The following is a 7,662-nucleotide window of genomic DNA, read 5'->3' as shown; positions in this document are numbered from 1 at the left end:
GGCACATTGAACTATCGAGTAGTCATCAGCTTTGCTCTGCCAGACGTTCTTAACGTCGTTAGTTGCATCAGCAGCAGGCCTGGCACCCAGCGGTGCTTCTAGGACGTAATTCTTCTGTGCAGCAATGAGGATAATCCTCAAGTTACGGACCCAGTCCGTATAATTGCTACCATCATCTTTCAACTTTGCTTTCTCAAGGAACGCATTAAAATTCAACAGAACAACAACACGGGCCATCTATCTACAATTAAACATAAACAAGCAAGATACTATCAGGTACTAAGTTCATGATAAATTTAAGTTCAATTAATCATATTACTTAAGAACTCCCACTCAGAAAAACATCCCTCTAATCTTCTAAGTGATCACGTGATCCAAATCAACTAAACCATAACCGATCATCACGTGAAATGGAGTAGTTTTCAATGGTGAACTTCACTATGTTGATCATATCTACTATATAATTCACGCTCGACCTTTCGGTCTCAGTGTTCCGAGGCCATATCTGCATATGCTAGGCTCATCAAGTTTAACCTGAGTATTCTGCGTGTGGAAAACTGGCTTGCACCCGTTGTAGATGGACGTAGAGCTTATCACACCCGATCATCACGTGGTGTCTGGGCACGACGAACTTTGGCAATGGTGCATACTCAGGGAGAACACTTTTATCTTGAAATTTATTGAGAGATCATCTTATAATGCTACCGTCAATCAAAGCAAGATAAGATGCATAAAAGATAAACATCACATGCAATCAATATAAGTGATATGATATGGCCATCATCATCTTGTGCTTGTGATCTCCATCTCCGAAGCATTGTCATGATCACCATCGTCACCGGCGCGACACCTTGATCTCCATCGTAGCATCGTTGTCGTCTCGCCAATCTTATGCTTCTACGACTATCGCTACCGCTTAGTGATAAAGTAAAACATTACAGGGCGATTGCATTGCATACAATAAAGCGACAACCATATGGCTCCTGCCAGTTGCCGATAACTCGGTTACAAAACATGATCATCTCATACAATAAAATTTAGCATCATGTCTTGACCATATCACATCACAACATGCCCTGCAAAAACAAGTTAGATGTCCTGTACTTTGTTTGTTGCAAGTTTTACGTGGCTGCTACGGTCTTAAGCAAGAACCAATCTTACCTATGCATCAAAAACCACAATGATAGTTTGTCAAGTTGGTGCTGTTTTAACCTTCACAAGGACCGGGCGTAGCCACACTCAGTTCAACTAAAGTTGGAGAAACTGACACCCGCCAGCCACCTATGCGCAAAGCACGTCAGTAGAACCAGTCTCGCGTAAGCGTACGCGTAATGTTGGTGTGGGCCGCTTTATCCAACAATACCGCTGAACCAAAGTATGACATGCTGGTAAGCAGTATGACTTATATCGCCCACAACTCACTTGTGTTCTACTCGTGCATATAGCATCAACACATAAAAACTTGGCTCGGATGCCACTGTTGGGGAACGTAGTAATTTCAAAAAAAATCCTACGCACACGCAAAATCATGGTGATGCATAGCAACGAGAGGGGAGAGTGTTGTCTACGTACCCTCGTAGACCAGAAGCGGAAGCGTTAGCACAACGCGGTTGATGTAGTCGTACGTCTTCACGGCCCGACCGATCAAGCACCGAAACTATGGCACCTCCGAGTTCTAGCACACGTTCAGCTCGATGACGATCCCCGGACTCCGATCCAGCAAAGTGTCGGGGAAGAGTTCCGTCAGCACGACGGCGTGGTGACGATCTTGATGTTCTACCGTCGCAGGGCTTCGCCTAAGCACCGCTACAATATTATCGAGGATTATGGTGGAGGGGGGCACCGCACACGGCTAAGAGAACGATCACGAAGATCAACTTGTGTGTCTAGAGGTGCCCCCCTGCCCCCGTATATAAAGGAGCAAGGGGGAGAGGCCGGCCGGCCCTTGGGGCGCGCCAAGGAGGGGGGAGTCCTCCTCCTAGTAGGAGTAGGACTCCCCTTTCCTAGTCCAAGTAGGAAGAGAGAAGGGGGAAGGAAAGATAGGGAGAGGGAGAGGGAAAGAGGGGCCGCGCCCCCCTCCCCTAGTCCAATTCGGACTCCCCATGGGAGGGGGCGCGCCACCTCCTGGGCTGCTGCCCTCTCTCTCCCCTCAGGCCCACTAAGGCCCAATACTTCCCCGAGGGGTTCCGGTAACCCTTCCGGCACTCCGGTTTTCTCCGAAATCACCCAAAACACTTCTGGTGTCCGAATATAGTCGTCCAATACATCGATCTTTATGTCTCGACCATTTCGAGACTCCTCGTCATGTCCGTGATCATATCCGGGACTCCGAAAAACCTTCGGTACATCAAAATATATAAACTCATAATGAAACTGTCATCGTAACGTTAAGCGTGCGGACCCTACGGGTTCGAGAACAATGTAGACATGACCGAGACACGTCTCCGGTCAATAACCAATAGCGGAACCTGGATGCTCATATTGGCTCCTACATATTCTACGAAGATCTTTATCGGTCAGACCGCATAACAACATACGTTGTTCCCTTTGTCATCGGTATGTTACTTGCCTGAGATTCGATCGTCGGTATCTCAATACCTAGTTCAATCTCGTTATCAACAAGTCTCTTTACTCGTTCCGTAATACATCATCTCGCAACTAACTCATTAGTTGCATTGCTTGCAAGGCTTAAGTGATGTGCATTACCGAGAGGGCCCAGAGATACCTCTCCGACAATCGGAGTGACAAATCCTAATCTCGAAATACGCCAACCCAACATGTACCTTTGGAGACACCTGTAGAGCACCTTTATAATCACCCAGTTACGTTGTGACGTTTGGTAGCACACAAAGTGTTCCTCCGGCAAACGGGAGTTGCATAATCTCATAGTCACGGGAACATGTATAAGTCATGAAGAAAGCAATAGCAACATACTAAACGATCGGGTGCTAAGCTAATGGAATGGGTCATGTCAATCACATCATTCTCCTAATGATGTGATCCCGTTAATCAAATGACAACACATGTCTATGGTTAGGAAACATAACCATCTTTGATTAACGAGCTAGTCAAGTAGAGGCATACCAGTGACGTTTAGTTTGTCTATGTATTCACACAAGTATTATGTTTCCGGTTAATACAATTCTAGCATGAATAATAAACATTTATCATGATATAAGGAAATAAATAATAACTTTATTATTGCCTCTAGGGCATATTTCCTTCATGTGTATGACTCAAGAGGATACCAATATATCTCACCTTGGGTTTTGTAAAGTATCGTGGAGCAAAGGGAATAGCACATGATAACCAAAGGTTTACTTGAATGTCATTCATGTACTCATAGGGATCCATATGGATGTCCACGGTTCCGCTATCGGTCATTAAACAAAGGGGTTTTGTTCATGTCTATGTTTTACCGAACCTACAAGGTCACAAGATTAAGGTAATCACGATCTATTGAGTGTTAGTAGGACAAGGGTAATGAGGAAATATTTGTGAAATAGTTTCAAGAGGAACTGAAAGCGTTTCAGGGTCACTGGAATGGTTTCGGAGTTTACCAGGCAATACTGGGTATTACCTATAAATAATATATAGGTGGAAAATGTTTCCGGAGATGTTAAATTGATAATAAAAGGCTCTAGTAATAGTTAGGACGTTTATATATTTAATTTAATATTGGGGGCATAAAAAGGCTATGTGGTGGAAGGCTACTTGGGCCATTTGGGCCCAAAAGGGGTGACGCCCCCTTTTCCCCATGGAAAGGGGAGGGGAGGCCGAATTGGAGGGGGACTCCCCCTCCTCTTGGCTGGCGCAAGGGGGTAGGTCCTTCCCCCCGTGGGGCGCCCCCCTCCTCTCCCCTCCAACCTATATATACTAGAGGTCTCGGGCACCTTTGAACACACAAGTTTTGGAGCCTCCTTTAGCTCTCTATGTCTAGTTCTAGTTGGTCATAGTTGATCAATTAGAGCTAGACCTAGATCATATAATCCTCATAATTAGAAGCCCAATATGGTTCTAATCTCCTTCCTCTAATTCTCTGGCGATGATTAGCTCTGGAGGGCGAAGCGCTGCCAGATCATGAAGACTGTGCGCTTACAACTAGTAGAGAGGTCGTGCTTTCGGTCTTCTGTTTGAGGGACTGTTCGTGGGTGGTTCGGGGGATCATTCATCCACGGTTCGAGGGAGTCCAAGTAAGATCTACACCGTCTCGTCTTATTCCGCTGCAACTCGGAGTCAGTAATTGATGTCTACTATGAACTTTATTCTTCTAAACTCTCTTGGGCCTCCAAGAGCAGAGTTTTGTAGGACAACAACAAATTTCCCTCAAGTGAATGACCCAAGATTTATCAATCCGTGGGAGGTGTAGGATGAAGATGGTCTCTATCAAACAACCCTGTAATCAAATACAAGCAATCTCTTGTGTCCCCAACACACCCAATACAATGGTAAATTGTATAGGTGCACTAGTTTGGCAAAGAGACGGTGATACAAGTGTAGTATGGATAGTAGATATAGGTTTTTATAATATGAATTAATAAAAATAACAAGGTAGCAACTGATAAAAGTGATCACAAATGGCATTGCAATGCTTGGAAACAAGGCCTAGGGTTCATACTTTCACTAGTGCAATCTCTCAACAGTGCTAACATGATTGAATCATATAAAAATCCCTCAACGTGCAATAAAGAATCACTCCAAAGTTCCTCTCAGAGAAAGTAGGATGTAAACATGTATCAACCTCTATGCCTAGATTACCCCAATGTCACCACGGGAATCCTCATGTTGATTATCAAAACATATATCAAGTGACTCAATAGAATACCCCATTGACAGGATCCTGAACCCAGGGTACCTGATGTGAAGGAGCCCGACCTCGACCAAGGCCCACCAGCCCCAAGGTGTATCGGGGAACCCTAAGAAGGCAAAGGCAATGAGCGTGTGCCTCAAGATAGAGGGCGGCGGCTAAATTGATCTGACCTACCTCATGTGTAAACCCTAGGCCTCTCCTGTCTATATAAATGGAGGCCTAGGTCCTCATTAGCGATCCAGTCTGAAACTCAATCTCGATAGACATCCCAAACACCATTTGCAATCCTCTATAGGATGTATCCCCTCACCATGAATAACAAGACAAAGCATGATGTAGAATATTACTCTTTGGAGGCCCGAACCTGGGTAAATTGTGTGTGCAGACTCCGTCCCGGTACTTCCGGTCTCTTCATGAACCCTACCGAGGGATCTAACGGGAATTTGCTCTGTCACTTGGCGCGCCAGGCCCGGGCGACGTTGACCGAAGAACGAACCCAGCACGTGGAACCATTAGAGGCTGGCGATCTCTCGCCAGGACAGTAGCTCATGCTCGGCTCTTTCAAGTTGGTTGCTGACAGATCAGGGCAATTCCTTGACATCTTGCTTTCAAGCTATATCAAACGCGTGTATGATAGGCAAGGGCAGGCCAAAGGGATCTATGATCGCCCTGATCACCTCTCATGGATACTGATATGTCTCCAACATATCTATAACTTTTTATTGTTCCATGCTATTATACTATCAATCTTTGGATGTTTATTATGAAATTATATATATCATTTTTGGGGACTAACCTATTAATCTAGTGCCCGGTGCCAGTTGTTTTTTTGCTTATTTTTGGCTTTTCAGAAAATCAGCACCAAACAAAGTCCAAACGCTACGAAACTTTTTGACAATTTTTTCTGGACCAGAAGGGACTATCGGGGTTACCATCCTGACAATGAGTACTAGGGGTACGAATAAGGGGCAGAGTCTAGCTACAGCGCAGGTGTACCACTCGGTGTTTTACGAGTTCAGGCCCCTCTAGGCGGAGGTAACAACCCTATGTCTCGTGCCCCGAGGCTTGGTTTTGCTTTGATGGGTATAGTTACAAAGGTTGCCGACCCTAGCTCAGGAGGTGGAGTGTGACTTATATAGAGTGTGTTGCAGCCCCATGTCCTCCACGTCGCCAAGGCACTTAATGACATTGATTGCGTCAGTTACAAATGTAAAGAGCCTCTACTACAGCAGTTACAGGTAACAATAGTCTTGACTCCGCCTTAAGGGTGACTTAGGATTCCTCGACTATTGTAGCTCCCACGCCATCCCTTCACCTCTTTAGTCCGAGTGTTGGTTGTCCAGCCGAGTGCCGTCGAGGTGTCTGAGTGGACTTACATAGATATGCATCCGAATGTTGGTATGGTCCAGGGACCTACCTATGGTTGTGATGGGCCCCATGTGGGTCCTATATGATGGGTCCTTGACCCTACGTATAATAGGTGACCTCATCATTAGCCCCCGAATCGGTTGAGGTTTCGTAGGATGAATGGGTTGATCCTTCGGTTAAATATTGATCACCAAGAAAAACCCGGTGGCATTCATTTGTCTCTCGAAGGAGATAGACTTGGGGTCCGAGTGAGGGCATGCCATTATAACTCGAGTGAAAATGCCGACGCATGGTCTGATTCTCTGGAGAGGTGCCACTCCTATCCTAGGGGAATGCCAGCTAGTCCAGGTTTACGAGTCATGCACCTTGGAGCCTACTGAAAGGGCCAAGTCAACCCATGGAGGGGCATCAAGCTCATCTCATAGCAATCCTGAAGAGGACTTCAGTTGGGTGTTTAGCTTGGCTGAGTGCATGGGTCCCCGCGGAGGGTGGTCAGTCGGACTAACATGTGTCCTTTAGGAAAGGAATCATGGGTAATCAATCAGATTGATTTGCTCCAGAAATCCTGGGATTTAAATTTGTGTGCGCGCACACAGAAGCGGTAACGACATGCGTTAGTGGGGAAAGTGGGGGCACGGCGCCTCGATTTTGCGCATGAAATCCTCCACATGCCGCATCTATTCTGTGTGATGCCCTATTGCGTGTGCCGTTGATCCAGAGGTCTATGGTGCAAGATCTGGCTCGCAATATAAAAAATTTGGAGGCCAAGGCCAGGACCTCAGATCCCCTTCTCTCTGCTTCGGCTCCTTCGCTTCTCCTCTCCACTCGAGTGCTCAGAGCCCCCACAACAATGGCAAGAGACTCCATGGCCAAGGCGGAGAAGGCAAAGAAGGCCGGGAAAGCCACCTCCTTCAGCTCCAGTGCAACAGCTGGAGGCACAACGGGGAACTGGATGCCTTCACGCGTCTCGGCCAAGCGGCTGGAAGATCTCGCGGTGGAGGGACTCATCCCTCGGGATGGGTGGTGTCATCCGGGCGCGGGGGAGGTCGAGTCGGCGCCACAGGAGGACGAGCGTGTCCTGGTGGTCACCCGCATCGCGAGGGGATTCTCAATGCCTCCCCACCCTTTCTTCCGGGCGTTCCTCGATTATTTCGGAGAGCAACTCCACCATATCCCCCCAAATGCCATCATCTACCTCTCAGATTTCATCTTCCTCTGTGAAAACTTCCTTGGATGTCACCCCCATTGGGGGCTCTTCAAGCACATCTTCACTTGTCGGTCGATCGTTGTCAAGAAAGATTCACCAACTGGTGAGAAGATCGGGTTCAACCAGCTGTGTGGGGGCTTGGGCATCCAGCTCCAGGGTGACAACGCCTTTCATAAAATGAGCTTTCCCGACTCTGTCAAGGGGTAGCAGGGAACCTGGTTCTATTGCAGAGACGTCTCCGGGGCCAACGGCCAGTCGGGTCTCCCTCCATATTCTG

This window comes from Triticum dicoccoides, chromosome 4A, assembly GCF_002162155.2.
Source record: "Triticum dicoccoides isolate Atlit2015 ecotype Zavitan chromosome 4A, WEW_v2.0, whole genome shotgun sequence".
Taxonomy (NCBI): Eukaryota; Viridiplantae; Streptophyta; class Magnoliopsida; order Poales; family Poaceae; genus Triticum; species Triticum dicoccoides.
This window is presented reverse-complemented; position numbering follows the sequence as displayed.